This window comes from Trachinotus anak, unplaced genomic scaffold (assembly GCF_046630095.1).
Source record: "Trachinotus anak isolate AG129_WGS33_773 ecotype Australia unplaced genomic scaffold, CSIRO_AGI_Tana_v1 ptg000009l, whole genome shotgun sequence".
Classification (NCBI taxonomy): Eukaryota; Metazoa; Chordata; class Actinopteri; order Carangiformes; family Carangidae; genus Trachinotus; species Trachinotus anak.
The window spans coordinates 5,613,013-5,625,577 of NW_027273860.1; the positions used below are offsets into that span (position 1 = coordinate 5,613,013).

The 12,565-nt window shown below is 37.8% G+C and overlaps 1 protein-coding gene across 10 annotated transcripts in view; it reads right to left on the reverse strand.

Moving 5' to 3' along the window:
• Positions 1-7,699: 7,699 nt before the first annotated feature.
• LOC139625108 (RNA-binding Raly-like protein) overlaps positions 7,700-12,565 on the reverse strand; it is a 94,476-nt gene continuing 89,610 nt past the window's right edge. For all 10 annotated transcript variants that reach the window (XM_071484758.1, XM_071484757.1, XM_071484756.1 and 7 more), the window contains one exon: positions 7,700-11,576. The gene's annotated coding sequence lies outside the window, so the exon portion shown is untranslated. The remainder of the gene's footprint in view (positions 11,577-12,565) is intronic.

A 12,565-nucleotide genomic window follows, 5' to 3' on the forward strand; every position in this document is an offset into this window, starting at 1 on the left:
GGAAAAGTATGATGAACATTTATGACTAGTACAGTAAAGAAGTGAATCCTTCATCGGTCTGTATATGGCTAACCTTGGGAGTGCAGATACGATTGTAAGATTACTTGTGAAATTGCAGTTTGAAATATATATTATGTGCTGACAAAATGCCATACAATTCAGTACACATGTACATGTACAGTGCATACAGAAAGTATTCAGACCCCTTCATTTTTTTTTCTTTACATTTTGTTACAAACTTCAGCTAAAATACATTTAAAATATTCCCTAAATCTACACTAAATTTCCCAAAGCCAAAATAAAAAAATAAAATAGAAAAGGAAGTATTCAGACTCTTTGCTATGACAGTTTAGATTTAGCTCTCTTGATCATTTTTGAGATACTTCTACACCTTGATTGGAGTCAAGAGAATTCAATTGATTGGACATCATTTTGAAAGGCACACATCTGTCTATGTAAGGTCTCACTGACAATGCCATCAGAGCAAAAAGCAAACCATGGGGTAAGGGAAACTGCCTGCTGAGCTCAAAGATAGGATTATGCTGAGACACAGATCTGAGGAAGCCTACAGGAGGGGGGAAGGGGGGGGGGGCTGCGTTGGAGAGCAGGCCCCATAATTCTTCACTGGAAGTTCGGACCATCTAGGACTCTTCCTAGAAGTGGCTGCTCGGCCAAACCCCAGACCTATGGAGAAACGTCCAGAGGGATGAACCATCACTGCAGCCCTCCTACTGATCTGGGCTTTATGGTAGAGCAGCCAGACAGAAGCCTATCCTCAGAGAAAGTTTGTTTAATTAAAAAAAAAAAAAAAAAAAAAAGAGGCACCTAAAAGACTCTCAGAGTGGGAGAAACAAGATTCTCTGGTTGAACTGTCTGACCTCAGTTTTAAGCGTCGTGTTTGGAGGAAACCAGACATAAGGCTTAGAATTGGTTGAAGTTTCTCCCACCTCCACACAGGATCTCTGGAGCTCAGCCAGAATGACCACTGGATTATTGCTCACTGCTCTTACAATAATGATCAGCTTTAAAATGCAGAACAAATACTTTTTCTATCAAAAAATATAAATAAATAAAACTTTCTATCTCTACTTTCACTTGAGTAAAACATCCTGATACCTCTTCCACTACTGGAAAATCTCACCATTCTGTGTACAAACACATTGCGATTAAGTGCTGAATACACAGTCACCCCTCCCTTTAGAGACATCATATTATCTTCCTCAACTTATTTTAATGTTTTCTCACAATGTAAATAATAATTATGACAGCTGAGACTGAAATGACAATAATTTGTGGTTGTGCATGAATGGCCAGCAGCCTCTTGAGAACATAATTGGAGCAGGAGCCGATTCAGTCATGAAACCTGAAGGGTTCCTTTTCTACCCATTTGCTGCTCATAATTATAATGTGACAATTCTCTGTACTATGTTATCATTTCCCCATTGAGATGCATAATGACTTGTTTCCATTAGGAGCCTGTCTCCATGGAGAGTTATCAGGTGGCGATACTGCTCATATACAGCATTATCAGCAGGGGAAACTGTAGCCTGCGGGCCCTGGAAGCAATTCACGTTGTCATCCTCGGGCTGTCCTCAAGCCCTCCCTGGCCTCATCGCAGCACAAAGGAAGGGATTCAGTTGTGAAGTGACACCTTGAGGCGTGCAGCAAAACCATGCTGCTTCAAAAGAGATCAGTCAAACTATATCCTCCCCCTTTATCTCCCTCTGTGTGCCTGCCTGTCTCACCCCCCCCCCTCTCTCTCTCTCCCTCTCAAGTCAGTGGTTCCTAATGTGTTCCTCTGGAAAGCATAAAACACAGATAAATATGTCTTGTCTCCATAAGGGGCTCACAAGGTCATGATGCCCTGAATGTGACTGAGAACTTTTCCTTTGGATTAAACACTTTTATTGATTCAGAGTAATTAGTACAGAACTGAAGGGATAACTCAGCCCACACAGCTGAATGGGTAATGAGGATTACTCCTGTCTTGTTTCCAGCAGTCAGATCTCCCACTGCATGCCGTGATGTGTTTCATCCTCTTTCCACTTTTTTCACTGCCTTTTTCCCATTTTACTATTGAGTTTCTCATTTTTCAGTTTCTGATTTTGTGTATCTATGGTTTTCATTTCTGCATTGTATTTTAAAGAGGCTCTATGCAAGTTTTCTCTGCCACCGAGCATGGTTTTTTTTTTTTGCCGGGAGTGGATGGTGGTGATGGTCACTTGCCAACAGCTTAAGCCATTTTTGTGTTTACAGTACAAGAGGTTATAATACGTCCTCTGAGCAGCTACTTCAGCATGGACGCTACAGTGACTCTATTTCAAAAAGTGACAAGATGGTCTAACTGAGCTGGGGCTAGCTGGTTAGCATGCTAACTTTAGTAGCAGGAAAAAAAGTGGGAGAAATGGAAGCAAAATAAGAGTTAACTTTGCCATAGGTTTCACCACTGGAGACAGAAATCAAGCAAAAATGGCAAAAACTCTAACTGTAGATACAGTAACATATTCTTCTCTTAAAAGCTGCACTTATCAATGTTTTCTGTTTTACATAACAATGACTTTAAATAAACTCAAACTACCAGTGTGTAAATGAGTAAAAATTTAAGACAGTGATAATGTCAATGTTGTATTTACAGCTTGTTCCGCTGCCCCCAAGCGGCCATACAGGAAACACATATTTACAGGGTTTGACAGAACAGGAATACCCAACAATACCCTGCAGAGAACACAGTGCCAGAGTTCATTTTTCAGGCTTTAGTTTGTACATTTTATTTTATTTTTTTATTTTTTTTATTTATTTTTTGGTCAAACAAATGTGTTTCATTGTTGGTGAAGGGTCATTGTATCCTTTTGGCAGCATTCATTGCGCTATTTGGTTTTCCTCAATGCCACATTACACAATCTTGCAGTATTCAAGGCGGACAGTGACAAAGAATGAAATGCGACAAATGACAACGCTTATAGAGATTCACAAGTGAGTCATATAAAGATGAATACTAATTAGCAGTTTGTCAGCTTTAACAGGTCTGATTGCTTTATCAAAACATCCTCAAGGCAACTTGCAGGAGCGGTGTACAAAGACACACAGAGGCCAGATAATGTTTGCTTGAATTACACGGTGCAGAGGTCACAGATTCTGTTAAATTATATAATGTAGAAAGGAGAAAAGTGCAAAACATTACAGCCTGGATCAGCAAAGAGGAGCTCTGGTACCCTGTGGAGTTTTTGATCATTAGTAGCAAAAAAGGCATGGAAGAAGACTGCTGGCAAGTAAACATAGATGTGAATAATGCACAATTTTATATATAAAAATTGCTTTATAAATTATTTTTATGAGTAAAGAAATACTCATCACATACACATCATGTTTTAGTCAGTGACGCTGAATGTAAACATAACTTAAGCCACAAAAATGTTGAGACAAACTCCACAAAAACTGAAGATTAAGAGCTTTAATCGAACTTTGTAACTACAAGCTAGAGTAGAATTGTGAGGTGTTTGTTAGTATGGATTAGTCAGATTACTTTTACTGAAGTATTTCTACTGAAGTTTACTTTTCACTTTGTATTCAACAGATGTGATTTTTTTCTCTCATTTTTCAAGTTCCTAAGACCTCCTACGTTTTCAATCTTTCAATTTCTTAATAAGGAACAATAGGCCTAAACCTTCAGCTTTTTATCTTGCCTTTGTGATTTTCAATTCTCACGTGACATTTTTATTTCTGCTGAAACTGCAAATCCAAACCACACATACTGCTCGGCTGTCTGTTTCTGACAGGATTAACCTTTCAACCCGCTCTCCGTTCTACCTTCCTAATACATCAACGTGACGTGTTTTCAATCGTAAATTACCCCTTGATGGATGTCACTTGATGACTTTCGCAGCACCGGCTGGGGGAAGTGGTTGTTCTTCACTGCTCCTGAATCAATTTCATGTCATCCAATCATCCTGTCAAAATGCACCAGCAATAAAACAATTTGGGAAGATGTACCGTAGCATTCAAATCCTTGAATTCCCCCTCAAGGCTCTAAATGTAGGCTACGTACTGTAAAATATATTCAGGTACTGTCACTGTTAGAATGAGTACCATCATTTGACTTTGTAATCACCCAAAAAATATTAATGTGACAGCTAGGAAGAGAAGCTCAACTGTGTATTTCACTAGAGGCAAATTTTTCTCCACCATGACGAGCTAAAGGCTAACGCTAGCCTCTTTTCCCCTGACCGAACTTAATGACACCGCAACACCTCATCCTTCACTGCTGTCAGAAATTCTACTGATTTCATTAAAGCCTCCTCATTCTGCTTTTTGCAGCCTGACACTCAGATTACTGGCAACACATGCAAATTCATTTAAATATTTTTCAGATCAAACCTTGAGAATATGCTCATCATGCCCCCCTGAGCTAATATAATATAAATGTTAATTAAGATTTGTGCAGTGAGCTGGGGAAATGAATATTTGCAATAAAGCAACTGCATCTCTCTCGCTCTCTCTCAACTTTTTGAAATGGAATACAGTATTAGTGGTTTTTGTACTGTACATATATTTTCAACATCTCGGTTAAGATGGAGCATAAATTATCGCCCAAATGCTTCAACGAAATATGTTTCAAATTCGGCCCAGCTCCGAGTGATGTTTATTTTCTCTGTCAGTAATCCATGTGGTTGCCATTGCTGAGATAATGTAAAAATGCAAATCTGTATGAAAACTCGAGCTTGAAACTGAGCTGATCACATAATTTATCCTCCAAACGCGGGGAGACAAGTTTAGAATTAGTGAATTGAACCTGTCAGTTGCTGTGAATACTTGCGGGTTGATGGGTTGTGGGGCCACACTGAGTAATACATTTGTTTAAATTAAAAATATATGCACATTTCCAAAGTTGCCTGCCCTTCCAATCAAAGTAATGACCAACTGGCCAGCAGCAGCAGCAACACTACCGATAATCTTAATCTATTTTTTATTTCCACAGCTGTGAAAGTAGAAAATTCAATATTGGAGAAGCTTTAACAGCTCCAGTGGAATTTCAAATCGTGTAGTCAATTTCATCCTAAGGCTGACTATCATGGCTAAATCTTTTTTTTTTTTTTTTTTTTTTCTTCACTTCAGAAGCTTCAGTCATTTCTGTATAAATGCATAAACTCCAGTGCATTAAGCAGGGGTGAAAAGTTTTCTCATATATAGGTTAAATGGGAACAGCTGTGAGTAATCATGCCAGCCACTGGTGGGGTGGACTTGCTACAGCGGGTTAATTGTGTGTGGCAGTAATGTTGGCCTTCATTAACCTTACTGCATTACCTTTTTACTGTGGATAAATGGGGGGGGGGGGGCTTTAAATCAGCCATCTGTTGCTCCCCACCTACCTTTTACAGAGTCGCCAACAGAGTGGGAGTGACGCACCAAAACCTTTCAAGGACTTTAATGTAGTTTAACAAGGAGGGAATCTCTAATAAGACACACAAACCCCAGCAGTTCTCAGGCTGGTTGAAGCATCACCATCTTTTAAGTCACCACAAAAACTCATTAATGAAAGGATTAGCTTTAATGTCACAAGCTTTATTTGTTGCTTTTAGCTTCCTGTCTTCTTATATTTCTTGCTTTTATTCCAGCAGCTGTTGATTTTAGGTTTTTAGAGCTTTTGCAAAGCACCTTATGTTTTGAAAAATCCTACATAAATAAATTCTTCTTCCCTTTTAAATTTCATGTTACTTTAAGACTGACGCCCTCGAGATTAGTTGTTGGTATGATTTCAGTGACAGGCAGCTCAAAGTGGCGGGGGGGGGGGGATTTTTCTGGAGTAGACAGAGTCAAAACAGTTGTCGTCCATGTGGGCTAAAAATCCTATCCAACTGTGAAAAGGCTGCAGCTCTCACATTGAAATGACTTGCAGAACACGGAGAGATTTCGGTGGACATTGCTGTTTTCCAGCTCAAACTACAGAACAATGTTCATCCCAGCTGTGACATCTTCCAGTTCTGAGAGTCATTTGGAGGAAAGGAGGGAGAGGATAATGTCAGCCAATTGTGCATGCTGAGTACAGCCTCTCCACAATGTTAAAAAGGGTCGACATCAGCCTTTAAAATCAGGTTGTACATTCTCAAGTGAAGCAGAGGAACTGGACTGTTCATTAATCTGACGGAGGGCAAGTGTAATGAGTTTGGAGACAATTGCTTGACCAGAGGACACTAGTTTAAAAGTCCTAAATGTCCTGCTGAAGTGTCCTCGAACAGTGATTCTCCAGCACCTCTAGTAGCACTTGTGTGTTGGTGCTGACCCTGAACACCAACCTTTTTTTTTAACCAACAACCAGAAACTATTTCCCCACATGGATCCACTCTGTAGAGGAGAATACCTTTTCCTGTGTGTGGATTTTCACAAAGGCTGCATGTCAAGGAATAATTACTAATATAAACCTTAATATTGATGTACTTGTGTTCTCATTATTTATGCAGCCGTAAACACTGTACATAACTGACAAGAGATAGAGACGTGACCCCAAATCCCATGTCTTGTAAGAACCATGTATCTCAAAAATGTCAACTTATATTTTGCTGAGGAAAAAAACAGCCCTGCTTTCAGCTAAATAATTTTAATAATAATAATCAGTGGCTTTTAAAATTCTTTATTTAGCTTTAAAGCCCCTGGAAACTTGATTTTTAAATCTTAAGTATTTTTGTTTTAACATTAAACATACATGACTAAAATTAACTGACTAAAAGCTAATATTATGAAAAAAGGTCTCTAGGTATTATTTATTTTAATGCTCAAAATTGCCACATTGGTACACACCTCGCCTTTTTCAAACTAAGCTCCGCCCACATCAACATAAGGAGATGATCACAGTGAAAAACTGAAATACAGCAATCTCATGTGAAACAACCCAAACTGTTCTAACTTTGGCAGAAAGTTGTGAAACCCTTCATTCTCCAGTACATGTGAGAAATTCAAAGTCACAAGAGTTGGACATACATGGTTTTCACCGGACAGATTTACATACACTTAAAATTTAAATGACAAGAGTGATAGTTTTATAGTTGTGATGTTTTCATTCCCACCTTTTACACCACAATGAATCATATTCTTGCATTGTGTCCGATAATAAATCTTTGCAGTTTGTGCGCATCAGTAATGTGACAAACTTCCAATACAGATGGGTTCAAGGGGAGTGTGAAATCTTGTTCTGGTCAAGATGGATTAAAATGCACTTTCATCATCAGTATTTGTTAAATTCTGGACTTTAGAAACCACAACTTGAGGTCAGAAATGAAGACACTCAAGAGTTAAATGGTGGGCATGCTGTTAAATTGTCATATGGTATTTCAGAAAAAGCTCCCAGTTGAGGGTACACAGTGATATTTACTGGCAGCCAGCATGACTGGTGCCATTAGTGAAACACCCGATGAAAAGCTGCCGTTATGGTGTTCATTTTTCTGCTGATTGACGCTAATTTGACATGCACTCAAACACTTGTTAAAGTGTCATTTTAATGACAACTGTGGCACATGCGCTGCATAATCAACTATATAGATCATGACTAAGAGGGCGGTTTGCACTGAAGGAACATGCATGGTAATGAATGGGGAGAATGGAATTTTAAGTGGTACTCCTTAATGATGCACCAAATATTGACATACCATCTGTAAGTAGTTATCATGTCTGTATTTATGTATAGCACTTTATTAATAAAGTCAAAAGGTTTCTTTGTCATTCAGTTCATGTTTATTTGTAAAATAAAGTGTTGATCACTGAAACATGTGACGAGTTAAATATGTGACACAAACATTTTATTACTGACTGATAAGAACACAAATAGTTACCTACGACAATGAGTTTTCTAGCCTTACAACAGTTTGTATACTTTTTTTTTGTACATGAACTGAAAATACAAAGTTACAATAAACATGCCTTTTGATAAAAATATCTTTACAAAAAAATGTACATTTCTATACAACAGTTGTCAGTTACACATCTCTACAAGCCCCACAATTCTGGTTAAAACCCACAACGATTCCAACAAACTGTCAGTATATTATTTCAGCATTATTTTAAACTTAATAAAATTTTTCTTTTTATTCTATTGATATTTGAAATAAACATAAGGACTATTTACATGGTGAACTAAAAGTGAGCCAGAAATGTTCTAAAGTGACCCAGATAAATTACAACAGTTAAAAGCAATGATGTTTGGGTTTTTTTGTTTGTTTGTTTGTTTGTTTGTTTGTTTTTTTTGTCTTTTTGCAAAATATTTTGCACATCACCATACTGTTCATTTAATAACAGGCTACCAGCAAAAAAGATAAACATGTAGCAGAGCCATTTCCCTTTAAACATGTTTTTTGGATACAAAAATAGTGCTAAATATTACACATTATCATCATTCACCAGACACTTATTTTGAATGAGCTGCAGGACAGTCGTTATTTTCATTGTATTGTATGTATTTTTTCAGGCAGCACTGCCAGGGTTGACTGGTGTGTTCATGAACTTGTGCGAGCTTGACTTTTCCTTCCCATTTTAATAAATCCAGTTTAAAGGAATTAAAACATGTTCTTACTCACCCCTGGTGATATGGTTTTCTTTTCCCTGCTTTTGTGTGGATAATACGACACAAAGGAGAGAATGGGATTTGTTTATGGCGCTGAAAGCACTGAAAGATTACATTACTACAAAACTAACTCATTATTTGGGTTATTAATCCAGTTTTCATGGGAACCATTTTTTACTACTCAAGGTCAAATAATATCGTGAAAAATGTCTACTGAGGCATATGAGGATTATCCAGAGTAATTAGCACAGTGTCTGAAAAAGAAACAAAGCTGTACAATGTTTCTGATGCCTTTTTTGTTTTTAAATTGTACAAGCACCACAAATTAAATTTCTTTTACCTTGACTGAAGTGGAGTGTCTACAAGTCTCAGGATCAGATACCTCAAAACCTGTGGAAGTAAAACCACAACTATCTGCTTGCTAGACACTAAGAGAATGTTTTTACATGTTTTTTTTTTTTCCCCTCTTTTTTTTAAAGTAGCAACCCCATTAAATCACATGAGTCGACATTTACGTAAATCCAGGACTTCATTACTCCAAATAATGAAGGAGGTCTGTTTGCATTCATACTTTCATGTTCTGAGGAGGAGAAAGGAGTACAGCTAATATATACCATTCATCCGTGCACAGTAGCATCAATTAGGCTGATTATTTCTCAGGCCTATACATTAGGTGAGTTTCCATCCACATGTTTTCATGTACATTTTCAATTTGTGCATTAAAATTTTGGGAAAAGGAAAAAACCAAACAAAAAAAAAAAAAATTCAATATCACAAAATAAGTGCAATAGGAACAGATCTAGAAAATAAATCATAATGTAAATGAAGCATGTAACTTAAATGTCCACTGAAGAATAATGTCAGAAGAAAGCATAAGCTCTGTGCAGAGACGGTTGCGTTCCTTTTTATGTTAATAAATGTAACCAAGAGAAATATCATGGCTTCTACATAGTTTTTCACCATTTGTAATTTGACAGGTGCGATTTTTAATGACGTTATCTTCTTGCACCCTCTCTTTCTGCAATGACTGTAATGGCTCCTCACTGGAAAAGTAGTGCCACCAGCTGTTGTTCCTGTCTCCTGATATTTGCTTAACAGTGGTGGATGGATTTTCTTTTGCCTGATTTCTCAAAATTTGATTAAAATGTGTACAACATTTGAATGGAAACCCATCTACTTGGGGGACTATTGCTGTGTCACTCAGCATTTGACTAACTTAGCTGTGGGTTAGAATGCATCCAGCTACTTCGGCCTGACCTGTGTGTGTACTGGAGTTGGCTGATATGGTCCAGCCCACACAGGTTGAGTGCAATGCATTTAGAAAATTGTAATTAATTAAATTAGTTTTAACATAAAACAAATTTTACATGCTAAAGGTAGATGACTAGATTACATCTGGAACAATATGTGTTTTGTTTATGGCCTCGTTAGACTTTTTATCATCACAAATTCTTTTTATCAGTGCAATCTTATGCCCCTACTATAATAACTGTCTCCTGACAACAGCAGCATCAATATCAAATATAAACTTAGCATTTAAATTGCAAGTATTGTCTCGTGTACATATCATCAGGCAAACTGATGCTACTGAGCAATCAGCTGTGAGAAGTCTGGTTTATATCAGCTGTAGTTCCCAACGACCACCTCCTAACATCTCAGTGGGTAAAAAAATGGAGCAAACATGATGTGAATAATTAACAGCAGAACATGCTGACACCCAATCACTGGTGACATAATTCACTTTGTAGCAATTTATTTAGAAATCAGGTTAATTATAATTGCTCAGCTGAAGTTGAGCCGCATATGAAATTTTTGCGTGTTAGCAGCTCCAAGTGGCAGCAATGCAACTGAAAAATCTGGACTGGCGGAAATCCTCTTCATTACTGTTAGTAAACTGCACCAAATGAGCGGACAGTGCTGGCCAGTTCAGCTTTATCCAACCGGTTTGGACTTGACTGTAATATTGACTTTTGTGTGTTTTTTATATTGCCTCTATTTAGGCTGATTTCAAGGCAAATTATTCTATATTTATTCAGGAATTTAAGCGAGTCATGTACTTGGATAGAATCAAAGCCCCTCAATGTGTAATTTAATATAAGACATTTCCACCACTTCCAAAAAACAAGGCCTTGCTCCCTCAGCTACATGAGACAGAATCCATGCAGAGGGAGATGGTGAAGGAGGAAAAAAAGGCGTTGGCTCCTGAACAGCAGCAGTCCATGTTGGGCTGCACAGGCTGAGTAGGGAGGAGAGCATTGAGACGCTAGGGCACTGCTCCCTGGCAGGAGCCCTGTGCCAGTGTTGGCTCTCTACCACAGGAAGCCCTTTCTGCTTCTGAAACTTGGCAGGAGTTGGGATGTATGATGGAACAGCCCCACAGGGCATTTGTGTGATAAATGGATAAAGCAGGATAAAGTCATGCTCACAGCTATTGGCTTATGTATGAGTCGAATCCGAACCAGACGGCACCGATGTTTCATTCATTTTCTGAATATTATACTGCGCTCGCAGATTGTTCTGACTGTCATTTATTCATTTTGATTTTTGAGCAACAACAGAAATTCATTGAAAAAACAGTTTGTGAAATTACAGCGCAAACACACTTCATAAAAGCAGCAACAATTGATCAACAACGTCATGTTACATTCTTGCAACATAACTCAATTAATAGATCTGAAGAAGTGCCTTTTTATTTCCTTCACTTCTGTTTTATTTTTTTTAAATTTTTTTCAGGAACAGGATAATCACATGATACTGTCAGCCTCTTGCAGTGAAATAGAAGTTGCACAGAATATCCATGAAGTCAACTCAGGCCAATGCATTAAAATGGATCTTGAATAAATGTTTCTTTAGAGCAAATCACATTCGGTTTGTGCTGCACAGTTGGGCATCTAAATGTGATTCATCATCTCTCGAACACAACTTACAGTCCAGAATGGTTGTCTTGATCCCTCAGAGGTCCTTTTCTGTCTCTTGAAGGTGATGATGAATTCTAATACCACCGAGCAGAGGTGTCTGCTTCCTCACCCTGAAGTGATAAAGGAGAAAAGCCTGATGAAAACACATTATAGGACTGTTTCTCCTCCTCAAACATGGTGGCTGTTTATAAAGCTGTAAATCTGATGAAGATTAAGCTGAGTTTTAAAGCTTGTCCGTTTTGAATGGCCCCAGAAATATCTAGGGAAGTGCAGAAATATTTGCTGGTAGACAGAGCTGCTTCTCTAATCCTTCTGGTCATGACTTATTGAGGTTCTCCTCGATGTGATTTTCTATCCTTGGTAGGCCTGCAAGCAAAACATTCATATATTCTCCACGACCTCGAGAGGGATTTTCAGGTTTTGTAAATGTATGTGCTGAGGAGGTTTTTGCAAATCTTCTACTGATGGAATTTAAAAAAGGCAAACATATGGGAATGGAAAACTGAAGTGTAACATGTGGTTTCTTAAGAGGTGGATAGAATTGGGACATCAGACGCTTGGACGACCACAGTGTGGTGTTAGCTGTGAGCATTTTTGCAAGACCATAAATAAACTTTTTAGCAGTGGCAATATTGCCAACAAAAATTATTGCAAAAAACATTTGTGGATGATAAAAATGAGACAACAACTACATAAAAGTAACTCTAAAATAAGAAGCTACGAATTTTACAATGTTGGTCAATAAATAAAAAACAAATGTTAAATTGATGGATGAATTATAATCAATTATTAATCAATTATCGTTTTAACGTTGTAAGTCTCATTCAACACTTATACCTTGTGACAGATCAGAACAACCTCTGATGGTTTCACATTAAATATTTAAAATGAGTGAATGAGACTAAAGTGAGTATATTTACTGTCCACCATTTTTATTTTGGTGCCCAAATTCTGTGTGAAATTTGCTGACTACACAGTGCCCTGTATCCATGGCGAGTACACTACCTTCTGTTAACAATCCCACAATGCATTGCTCTGCATTTTTTTATAGATGCTGTCAATCTCTATGAAAAATAACAGTGATTTTAAGTGTCTGAGA